This window comes from Eumetopias jubatus, unplaced genomic scaffold, assembly GCF_037043125.1.
Source record: "Eumetopias jubatus isolate StellerSeaLion01/CBP00866 unplaced genomic scaffold, mEumJub1_p1.0 scaffold_9, whole genome shotgun sequence".
Classification (NCBI taxonomy): Eukaryota; Metazoa; Chordata; class Mammalia; order Carnivora; family Otariidae; genus Eumetopias; species Eumetopias jubatus.
In genome coordinates this window covers 115,832,819-115,845,416 of record NW_028274815.1, presented here as the reverse complement: position 1 = coordinate 115,845,416, position 12,598 = coordinate 115,832,819, and the positions used below count along the sequence as shown (strand labels likewise).

The following is a 12,598-nucleotide window of genomic DNA, read 5'->3' as shown; positions in this document are numbered from 1 at the left end:
TGATCCAAAGTGCTTTTTAAAAGCATTGTATGTATTTCCATGTTCCTGGGTTTTCTTTCTCAAAAAGTTTTTCTATTAATTTAAAGTTTCAAGCACTTATACATTTTGAGTTCCTTCCTCTCTAACAATCTATTACTCTCCAAAATAACTATTTAATAAAATATAGACTCAATCAACACACACACACACACACACACACACACACACACACACACACACACACACACAGAGCCTGTTTCAGTTCCTTCTATTGCATATCCTGTATTCTGAATATGGTTCTAGAACAGATCACACGGTACCCTGATTATATCTGATTACTTGTTTGTCACTCTAGCTAGATTGTAAGCATTCAGAGGCAATGACCTGTCCTCATCTGCATTTATCCAATAAACTGGGACAGTATCTGGTGCACAGCTCAAATTACTATATATTTATCAAATGTGTTTGTGAATGAAGCAAAAATTTCTAGCTAACTTTCATCTTTTAAATTAAAGTATAACCAAACAATATTAATTTCATGTGTACAACATAGTGATTTAACATTTGCTACATTGTGACGTTTACATACATTGCAAACTGATGACCATATAAGTCTAGTGTCCATCTGTCCTAAGTTAATACAATATTATGACTGTATTCCCTATGCTGTACATTATATCCCCATGACTTATTTTATAACTAAAAGTTTGTACCTCTTGATCCCCTAACCCATTTCACTGCTACCCCAACCCCCTTCCCTCTGGCAACCACCACTCTGTTCTCTGTATTTATGAGTCTGGGGTTTTTATTTTGTTTTTTTGTATTCCACTTATAAGTAAAATCATGAAATATGTCTTTCTCTGTTTGACTTATTTCACTTCGCATAATACCCTCAATGTTCATCCATGTTGTTATGAATGGTAAGATTTCATTCTTTTTTATGAAATACACACACACGCACATACACACAAATACATACCCCACATCTTCTTTAATTCATTCATCTATTGATGGATACTTAGGCTGTTTCCACATCTTGGTTATTATAAATAATGCTGCATTAACATGGGGGTGCATATATCTTTTCAAATTAATGTTTCTGTTTTTATCAGATAGATACTCAGAACTGGAACTGCTGGATGTGGCAGTTCTATATTTAATTTTTTAAAAGATTTATTTATTTACTTGACAGAGAGAGAGAACAAGCAGGGGGATTGGCAGGCAGAGGGAGAGGGAGAAGCAGGCTCCCCACAGAGCAGGGAGCCCAATGCGGGGCTTGATCCCAGGACCCAGGATCATGACCTGAGCTGAAGCCAGATGCTTAACCGCCTAAGCCACCCAGGCGCCCCCTCTATATTTAATTTTATGAGGAATTTCCACACTGTTTTCCAAAAGTGTTTTTACCAATTTACATTCCCACCAATAGTGCACAAGGGCTCCCTTTGCTTCACATCCTTACCAACAACTGTTATTTCTTGTCTTTTTGATAACAGCCATTATGACAGGTGTGAGGTGATATCTCACTGTGGTTTTGATTTGCATTTCACTGATGATCAGTGATGTTGAGCATCTTTTCATGTGCCTATTGCTACCTAGATATCTTCTTTGGAAAAATGTCTATTCAGGTCCTTCGCCCATCTTTTAATCAGATAGGTTTTTTGTTGTTGTTGTTAAGAGTTGTAGGAGTTCTTTAAATATTTTGAATATTAATCCCTTAACAGATAACATGATTTGCAAATATCTTCTCCCATTCAGTAGGCTGCCTTTTCGTTTTGTTGATGGCTTCCTTCAGTGTGAAGAGGTGTTTTAGTTTGATGCAGTCTCATTTGTTTATTTTTGCTTTTGTTGTCCTTGCCTTTGGAGTCTGATCCAAAAGAACATCACTAACACCAATCTCAAGGAGATTACCACCTATGTGCTCTTCCAGGAGTTTTATGGATTCAAATCTCACATTCAAGTCTTTAACCCCTTGAATTAATTTTTGTATATGGTGTAAATAGTGGTGCAATTTCATTCTTTTGCACATAGCTGTCCAGTTTTCCCAATAGTCCTTTCTCCATTATATACTCTTGCCTCTTTTGTCATAAATTAATTGACCACAGGGGCGCCTGGGTGGCTCAGTCGTTAAGCATCTGCCTTCGGCTCAGGTCATGATCCCAGGATCCTGGGATTGAGCCCCACATTGGCTTCCCTGCTTGGCGGGAAGCCTGCTTCTCCCTCTCCCACTCCCTCTGCTTGTATTCCCTCTCTCTCTCTCTCTGTCAAATAAATAAAATAAAATCTTAAAAAAATTAGTTGACCATATATGGCCAAATTGTGGGTTTATTTCTGGGCTCTCTATTCTAGTCCATTGATCTATGTGTCTGTTTTTATGCCAATACCACACTGTTTTCATCACTACAGCTTTGTAATATAGTTTGAAATCAGGAAGTGTGATGCCTCTGGCTTTGTTCTTTCTCAAGATTGCTCTGGTTATTCAAGTCTTTTGTGGTTCCAAATAATTCTATATTTGTTCTAGTTCTGTGAAAAAAAAAGAAAAGAAAGAAAAATGCCATTGCATTGAATCTGTAGATTGTTTGGGGTAATATGGACATTTACACAATATTAATTCTTCCAATCCATAAGCAGAAATATTTTCCTATTTATTTGTATCTTCTTCAATGTCTTTCATCAATGTCTTACAGTTTTCAGTGTACAGTTCTTTCACCTTCTTAGCTAAATTTTTTCCTAGGTATTTTATTTATTTATTTTTTTGGCCCTTCTCAGCTTTTTGGGTTTTTTTTTTTTAAGATTTATTTATTTATTTTAGGGGCACCTGGGTGGCTCAGTAGTTAGGCGTCTGCCTTTGGCTCAGGTCATGATCCCAGGGTCCTGGGATCGAGCCCTGCATCAGGCTCCCTGCTCCGCGGGAAGCCTGCTTCTTCCTCTCCCACTCCCCCTTCTTGTGTTCCCTCTCTCACTGTGTCTCTCTCTGTCAAATAAATAAATAAAATCTTTAAAAAAGAAAAGATTTATTTATTTATTTTAAAGGGAGGGGGAGCAGGAGAAGGCAGAGGGAGAGGAGAGATTCTCAAGCAGACTCCTCACTGAGCACTGAGTGCAGAGCCCATTGTGGGGCTTGATCTCAGGACCCCAAGATCATGACCTGAGCCAAAACCAAGAGTCAGACACTCAACTGAGCCACCCAGGTGCCCCTGGCTCTTTTCAGTTTATTGCACAAAGGAGTTACACTAGTCCAAGTTAAAAGCAGACTCCAAATAGTTACCTTATACAAGCTATGAGGTTTTTAAACTTGTGGTAAGGGACAGAAGGGAAATTCTACTCATTGCATGGAAATCCTCACTTAAGCTTCAGTGAACCAAAAGCACTTAAAACTCATGAACCTTCAGCTGGTCATGTTTAGCCAGTCCAATTTCTACAAAGAAGGAACTGTATATATTTTTACACTGATCACCCTGTAGGTGAATTACTTCTCCATATTCTGGATGCTCAATTACAGTACCACTGCAGGCAAATTTCTTCTTAAACACCTTCACTAGTTTTTATTGTAATCATCAGCAAACCCTTGGACAAGAGTAAGGGTCTTCCTGCCGTTTCTCTGAATTCTTTTTTTTTTTAAAGATTTATTTATTTGACTGAGAGAGAGAAAGTATGAGAGTGCGCACAGGAGCGGGGGGGGGGGCAGAGAGAGAGGGAAAAGGAGACTCCCCGCTGAGCAGGAAGCCCAGATGCAGGGCTAAATCCCAGGACCTGAGATCATGACCTGAGCTGAAGGCAGATGCTTAACCGACTGAGCCACCAAGGCGCCCCTCTCTGTTGAATTCTTATATATATAATCCTCAGTGTCAGCAGGAAACAGAACATCACCCTTACTTGCATCAGCAAAGGAGTCACAAGAGTGGAGGTTCTGGAGAGCGGAAATTCGATATGATTCCTTTCTTTGGTGGAAAAGGCCTGCAGGAGGAGGGGTGGGGAAAAGCTGGGGGGACGGGTACTGGGACAGAGAACTGGGAAACAGGAGGGCTCAAGGGGGATGCTGCTGAGTCCTCAGTGGTGGCTCAATGACTGGAGCTATTTTTTCTTTTTGTTACAATTGTTAAGTGGGACTGCTTTCTTGTTTTCCCTTTCTGATAGTTCCTTATTAGTGAATAGAAATGCAACAGATTTTTGTATGCTAATTTTGTATCCCACAACTTTACTAAATTCATTTATTAGCTCTGAGAGTTTTTTGGTGGAGTCTTTAATTGTTTTCAATGTATAGTATCATGTCATCTGCAAATAGTGATGGTTTTACTCCTTCCTTTCCAATTTGGATAACTTCTAGCTACCTTCTTTTAAAATGGACCATCTGAGCATGGAGCCCGCTTGGGATTCTCTCTCTCCTTTCCTTCTGCCCCTACTCTACCCCCCCCCACACACACACACTCCTCTCTCTCTAAAAAAAATAATAATAAAGGGCGCCTGGGTGGCTCAGTTGGCTAAGTGACTGCCTTCGGCTCAGGTCATGATCCTGGAGTCCCGGGATCGAGTCCCACATGGGGCTCCACGCTCAGCAGGGAGTCTGCTTCTCCCTCTGACCCTCCCCCCCTCATGCTCTCTCTATCTCATTCTCTCTCTCAAATAAATAAATAAAATCTTTAAATAATAATAATAATAAATTAAATAAGAAAAAATGGACCATCTGAAGTGAAATGCCAATGTCTACCTATGCAGCACTATGACAAAAAAGATTTGGGATTTCAACATCAAGATCCCTAAACAGTACAAAATATCCAAATCCATTTCAAAAGCCTTAGTTTCCTTTTCTCAAATATACTACTCTATACTCAACAGAGCTAGATGAAACAGAGGTTCTTCTGCATCTTCCAGTTGTAACTCTAGATCTGAGGTGGTGTCATATACCAAACATGAGTATCTACGTTCAACCCCCACCCCACTCCACCCTATAGCTGCCTACTCCTTTAAGGACTAACACAAAAGATCACATTGTCATCTCTCTGTTGAGAATCCTAAACTGGAGAACTGCTCCCTTCTTCAAATCTCCACTACACTTCATTTAGGGTGCTCCTGTGGGTGGCACTTACAGCCAATTTTGCACTGTAATTATCCCTGTCCTAAGTTTACTGCCCCCCACCCCGACCAAGAATATGGGCCTTCTGAGAGCAGGATCATTTGACAAGCCCCACACTTGGGCAGGCAACACTAGATGAATGTCTCAGCTTTTACTTTGGGACTTGTAGTCTCCAGCTCTGAGCAAACTCAACTACCCTGATTGTTCAATGGGAGGAAACTTTCCTCAGCAGGTTGTGTCAAGTCCCAGGCCTACCACCCCGAGAAGCATAGTGCTTGATTCACTATCACTCCAAATCCAGAAAAATGTCATTTTATGGAATCAAACAGGGCAAGTTGATGATGGAATTCCCTGCACTGATCCTCTGCCATCATCTATACTTCATCATCCCATATAACTCCCTTTCTCCTGGCTGAGAAGCTCCTTGAACTTTCTACTTTATCCATAAGTTTTACTTTATCCATAAGTTCCTGAAAGGAACACTTAGGATGGTAGTAAGACTCCAATGAAAAAAAAATGTATGGGCTATGTAGCTGTGATAACTTTTCCTCTGAAAGAGCCTCAGATCTGTTTAACTGTAGGATCCACTGGGCCAGGCTGTGTCTTTTTCACTGCCTGGAAATCCACATGGCATCTCAGATTGCTCCTAACACAGAACAAGCTCTCAGAGAACATCTGTCCCTCCTGATGCAGAAAACTGGTGGATTAGAACACTACCAATGCCATATAAACAGAACAGGAAACAGCCACAAAGCCACTGAACCAAGAATCAGAACTCAATGAAAAATCATTTAGGGTAAAAAAAAAAGTAAGACTTCAAAAAATTCATTTCCTAGCCACCCCCTAGCCCCCAGGTGGAGTTAATCCCTCTTTGGGGTTCTTATGGCACTCTATACAAGCCTAACTGGGTAGAAATGCTTTCTTTACCAACTGGTCCCCCAACTAGGCAGTAGTGCTTACTAAGGATGGGAACTGCCCCTAACTTATCAGCAGGGTTGCCGGTGGGGTCCTTGTGACCAGACAGCTTGACTGAATACATGTCAATTACCCAGATGACTGACTTCTTTCATGAAGAAGGCCATTACCCCATCAGCAGAACAAGTGCTTCAAGTTTTTCAAAGGGAGGGGAGGCAGATTCTACTGAACCATCACACTCTGTGACCTCACTGGGTTTGGAGGTAGCTGAAGGTATTTGAAAATAGATTGAGCTGGATAAGAGTTCAATCTCTGAGCAGCCAAAGAAGTGAGCAAACTGACCAAGGAGACAGCATCCCTGAGTGTCTCCTTGTGAGGAATGAATATTGACTGGCATGGGCATATGAAAATGCCCACTATTCTCATTTAATCTCCACAATAACTACAGAGAGATGTCTCTCGAACTTTAATGTGCATACAAACTACTTAAGGATCTCATAAATATGGAGGTTCTGCTTCTGTAGGGCTGGTAGGGCCTGATAATCTGTATTTCTAACACTTTCCCAAATGTTTCCATAGACTGCACTCTGAGTAGCAAAGTTATAACGTAAATACTATGTACTGTTTTTGCAGCTGAAGAAGCTGATGTTCAGAGATATAAGGAGATTTGCTGCAGATCACAAAGCTAGCAAGTAGCAGAGGTGGAATATGAGTGCAGGTCTTCTGATCCTAAGCCTATCACCTTTTCCAATATACCATACAATTAACCTTTTGAGCCATGACCACAAAGATGTATAGTTTTCCTGCATTCCTCAAATAACCCTCCAGCCAGCTTTGGCCTGTATGGAAGAGGGAGGAGGTAGAACTAGAAATATCAGCTATGGGAGAATCAAGCCAGCCAGATGCTTTTATTAAGAACTTAAATCATTCAATCCTTCAGCTAAGGCTCCTTAAAGGCCAAACTTTTACTAGTTACTAGATGCTCATTCCTTTATTAATGAAAGGCCACTGGAAAGCAAAATCTGCTTAAAAAACAAAACAAAACAAAACACCAAGTCTCAGTGATACGGGAATTATCAGGGCCATTCAGTACATAGAACCAAATTAATTCCTAGACAAATGGCTAGCCCTGCATATTCTGGGCTATGTTGCTCAGACCTTGGCTGGAATATTCAGAGATTCAGCTTTGCCCACTCCACAACTTAAAGGCAACACTGATAAAAAGGAGAACATTCAGAGGAGGGTAACAAGAAAAGAGAAATGCCTGGCAACAGACAGTCAATGGAACAGAGATCTGTCCCAGAGAAGTGCAGGCTTGAAACATTACGCACCATCTTCCCCGGTATGTCCTGTTCTCTTTGGCCCCCAGAAGAGCATTAGCAGTTAGCTTTCCTGATGCAAGAAACACTGTTCACAACCCTCTACTGTCGGAGCGAGGATCTGCCCCAAGCCTTCTAACTCCAGATCCCACATTCTTTCCACTAGCCCAAACTGTTTCCCTACAGAGCTACCGCCTCAACCTGTGAGAAGTAGGCACTAAAGGAAGAAAGATCATTCCAAAGAAAAAAGGTGGTTTTATAGTCAGGGCGATCCAAAGACAGACGATGCTGTGGTATGGGAGGATAGAACAGCTAATACAAATCCTGTCAGCAAAGAGGTTCAATCAAAGGTTAATCGCTTGGCAGGAACACTGCAAAGGGAATTTGGGCATTGGATGGGTGGCTGGGTGAAAATGAACCTGCCAACCCTCAGAGATGAATTAATCTATTCCAGCTGTATTTTCCTCTAATACTTCATTTGTACATTTACCATGGTTTGCCTTTTATCAGTTACTTGTAACTGTATGAGTCTTCTTCACTGAATTGTGAGCCCTTGTAGGAAGAAAGTAATGTCTCATCCATCTTTATATCCCTTATTGTGCCTAAAACTACACCTGGGAAACCAAGGGCACATTTACATCTCTTCTATGTTCCAGGCACTCTGCTAGGCACTTTACATATATCATATTCCACATCCTCCCAAGAACCCTAAGAAGTATTATTTTTCCCTTTTTATAGATGGGGACGTTGAGACTCAGAGAGGATAAGGAACTGCCAAGGTACTGCTGGTGAGTGGTGAAGTCAGCATTCAAACTGAGAAATCTTTTGCCTAAACCATCACGCTGCTTTCCTCCTAGAATGAACTCAAAAAACATCTGCTGGTTTGAGCCAAACACCTTAAAAACAGGCTAGTATTATATCCAACTAGGTCTGTTCTTATTTCCTGTTGCTAAGTTCAAATTTTCCTTCTAAATATACCCTCTATCCTCAAAATGACCAATCTAAAGTTGTTTTTGAATATCCTCTCTCTCACTCTTTTAAAGACAACAGCACAGCACAAAACAATTCTTGGCAAGAGAACGAAGTTTTCATAAACCTTTCCTATCCAAAGGAATTCCGCAAGACCCCAAGAGCTTCCCTTCTCCCAGCAGGCCCTGGCTCCACCTCAGGGCTCTGGACCACTGAAAACAAATCAGGTCCTGGCTTTCTGCCTCAGGGATGTAGGGCTCGCACACATCTTCACAGGCTGTTTTCCAAGACCTTGCTCTTTGCACACAAACCCAACCAGGGACACTAAATTTCCCTGAGCAAAATAGTCCAGGCTCAAAGGTCCTCACATTTAGCTCGACTTCCAAACAAAATCTATCTTGAATTTCAAACCACATTATAAACCTACTGGCAGACACTTAAAAATATTTAATCTCCCTGCCAAATGGGGCAAAAAAGATTTTGTCGTTTGAATCAAAGGCACCAGCATGTTTGGAGAGCCAACACATGAGGCCTCTCTGACACTCCATCTGTCTTAAAAAGTAAACCAAACCCAATCTGGCCAAGCGTTTCTTCAAACAAGAAGCTTAAGCATCACCAAGGGAAATTCCCACTGCTCAGTTCCCTGGGTGGGTTTTGGGTTTTCCATCCCAGGGCCTCTGGAAGAGGAGATCCTGCTGACACATGCACCATTACGATACTGTACTTTTCTTTTAAGATTTTATTTATTTATTTGGGAGAGAGAGAGAGCAGGGGGAGGGGCAGACTCCCTGCTGAGCAGGGTTTGCAGGATCATGACCTGAGCCCAAGGCAAATGCTTAACCAACTGAGCCACCCAGGTGCCCCAAGATGCTGTACTTTTCAACCTGATACCTTGAGTCTAGAGAACCAGAAGGCCACACTCATTATAAATGTAACTTATTAAGATGTCTTCCCACATGCTAACATTTCAAAGCAATTTTATTAAACATGAGAGAGTCACCCTGGCTCCAGCAATTAACAGGACTTAACGAAGATGTATTTCCTGTGAGTGCATAGCCTCTCTGCATCCGTCAGACATTTTCCACTGAACCTAAATTAAACTGTAAATGAACTGATTTGCGTCCATAAATCCAATAGAAATGTATCGGTATAGGGTGTTTGAGATACCAGTCTCATACCCATTTCCCAACCTCATACAGTTCTCTTGTTAAACTAAAATATGACCCTTTCTACAAACTGTTTTCAATTTTATTAAACAGGGGAAAAAGGAAATCTGAATCACTTAGGTAGATATTTCATAACTCATTACAACACCTTAGGAAGAAAAAAATCTTTGATATTTGACCATCTGTTTTAGAGAAAACTAACAGGGCACTGTTAGAAAAGTACCAAAAAAGACCTAAGTTTGAGTGATTTTTGTCAATTCACCTACACTGGTTTCCATCCAGTTCTCAGTGAAAGAACTTTTCCATTTTGACAATCAAACCAAAGAAATTTGAGCAGCAATAACTTTATCAGAAAAGGAAAGAAAAGTATACTTTCATATCCACAATGTGTCACACTTTCATATATTCTCTTAGCTAATCCTCACCATAGTAATGTGAGATAAATATTATTTCTACTTTATAGAAAAGGAAAGTGATGATATTTAAGTCCCTTGAATGGCAGGGACCATGTTTGTTTTCTCTATATTTCCAGCACTGAGCTTGGGGCCTGGGACACAGTTCAAGAGCATGCTATATGCTTAAGAATGAATACATGACTAAAGAAAAGGAAAAGGAATTTGGAAAAAATACGCAATCCAAATTTTGCTCCAGGACCCTAACTAAAATCACTTCCTGGAACGCACTTGCACACTGCAATAATCTACCTGAGCTTCAGAGATTTGTTTTAAAGGACAGTTTATCATCTTTCCAATGTATACACCACAAGGGCATGGCGTGGTCCTATCTCACTTCTTTCCTCCCAACTCAGCACCACACCTTGCACAAGTGAGTGTTTAATGAGATAGGTGATGACAAAGGTAATGATGATGCCTTCAGCCATCACGGGAGTACACAGAACACAAGATACCCATAGCCACCAGAAGAACTGGTCTCTGAGTCAAGTTACATCCTCTCTTGAGCCTCATTTTTTTCTCTGTACAATGGGAGTAACAAAATATACTCAAAAGATGGTTTCCATTCATTTAATAAATATTTACTGAACCATAACCATATGTCAGGCACTATGCTAGGGGACACAGTGATGAACATAACCATCACATCCTGCCTGGAGGAGCTCAGTTTCCGTGGATGCTCTGAGACTCAGGAAAAAAGTTTTACAAACCTCAAAGGACAACACAGTTATGAGGTACTGCTCCTCCTCTGGGTTTCTTAACTTGGTTAATGACATCACCATCCACCCAACTGTCCAACTTGGGAATTGTCCTCAACTCCTCCCTCCTTCATCCTACCCACAATTCCCATAAATCACCAAGATTCTTTTGATTCTCCTTCAGAAAAGTCTGACATGTATTACTTCTCATCTAGTTTTCCATGCTTCTATTCTAAGCCCTTTGTTTCCACCTGAAAATTACGAGTCTCCTTATAATAATGATAATGGCAAGCATTTATTGATCGCTTACCATACGGCAGGCACTGTGCTAAGAGCTCTGCATACATAACACAATTTAACCCAATAAGAGAGATACTAGTACCCCTATTCTTGGAGGAGGAATATGAGGTGCAGTAACCAGCCCCAAGGCACCAGCTAGTAAGTGATAAATCTATGGCTCAAATCATGTCTATGAGAGTCTATCCTTACGTTTTAATGGATTCCTGCCTCCAGCCCCTTCCTGATTGGTCTATACTCCTTACTTTTATTCTGTTGCTGGTGTGCTCTTTGGAAACCCAAGCTGATCTGTTTCTTCTGCTTTAAGACAGCCAGTGGCTCCTCAGCATCTCCAGGTTGAGGCCTGAGGCTACAGGACACTCTGCAATATTTTTTCTCTGCTGTCTCACCCCACGAACACCCTCACTGCTCCCCAAACTCTTTGCTGACCCTCCCTGCTCTGTAAAGCATCCCTTGCCCTTTCCCTTCCAGACAGGAACCTCCTCCTATGCAGCTGCAGACCCATGTACATACATTTCAGCACTGACTGGTATGTTCCCCTCCCCCCTTCCTCCTCCTCCTCCTTTTCCTCCCTCTCTCTCTCACTCTCTCTCACACACATACATACAAAAACTACAACAAAAACACACCCACTACCAATCCTGAGTTCCTGGAAGGCAGGCACAGTGTATTTTCATCTGATTCTCCAGTTCCTGCCTCAGTAGCGAGTTAGTAAGTGACTAAATGAATGGCATGTGGTGGTGTCAATACCTCACAGCTCTACCCCAATAAGCAGATAAGACCTTTCCCCCAAAACACGCTAAAGAGTAGGGCAAGCTTATAGTAGCTCCTGTCCTCTCAGGCAAACTCAAGAAGATGGGATGCTTCCAGCAAAATTATTACAACTAAGATAGGTCCTCCACTGTCTGCTGGTACCCTCTCTTGAAAGCAAATCCAATCACCTCTGAAACTGCAAAAACTAAACCAGCTCCAGACCAAAAGACCTCAGAAGAACTGCCCTCTCAGATGAGAGATGAGGTAAAGTGATACCTTCCTCCCCACCACCCTGCAATGGGCAAAGCATTCCAAAATGCAGACTGGTAAAAACAATGACTCTAATGAACAACAGAGGATCCTGACAGAGGGAGAGTCATCAAAGAAAAAAAGCTAGAGGCAGCAAAATCTAACCCTACTCTCTGCCTCCAGGGCTATCTATAACTGGAGTCCAGGCCACAAATGGATGACAGCAACTACCTCAGGTCTCCTTGCTCCCACTCTCATCACACCTGTCTACTTTCCAAAGAGCAGCCAGATGGTGTTTTTAAATTCTATCAATGATAAGGACACACTCCTGGATAACACCCTCCAACATCTTTCTACTCACTTGAAATAAAATCCAAACTCTACCAGGAAGTCCAAGGTCCACTCCTCACCCATTTTCCCCTTCGATTGCTACATTCCTGATACAGAGGTCTTCTGTTTCTTAAAACAGGCCAACCTCCGGGCCTTTTCCTATGCTGTTTTCCCTGCGTGGAAGGCTCCTCCTCTAGCTTTTTACAGAGCTCGTTCCTTCTCAAGGCTCAGTTCAAACTTGACTTTTTAAAAGAGGCCTTTCCCGACCACTCTATCTAAAGCGTCACCCCTTTACCCACTCCATCATTCCCCATCAGGTCATCTTCTTTTTTTAAGCACCCACCACCACTAGACAATATTTTCTTCATTTATTTTCCTGTTTCTATCTTCTCTTGCATAG

At 41.6% G+C, this 12,598-nt stretch overlaps 1 protein-coding gene and 1 pseudogene across 1 annotated transcript in view; both read right to left on the bottom strand.

Moving 5' to 3' along the window:
- The window catches only part of CHMP4B (charged multivesicular body protein 4B), a 51,200-nt gene that overhangs the window by 36,961 nt on the left and 1,641 nt on the right, over positions 1 to 12,598 (bottom strand). The window lies entirely within an intron of this gene.
- LOC114220738 (eukaryotic translation initiation factor 1 pseudogene) lies at positions 3,173 to 12,282 on the bottom strand (annotated as a pseudogene).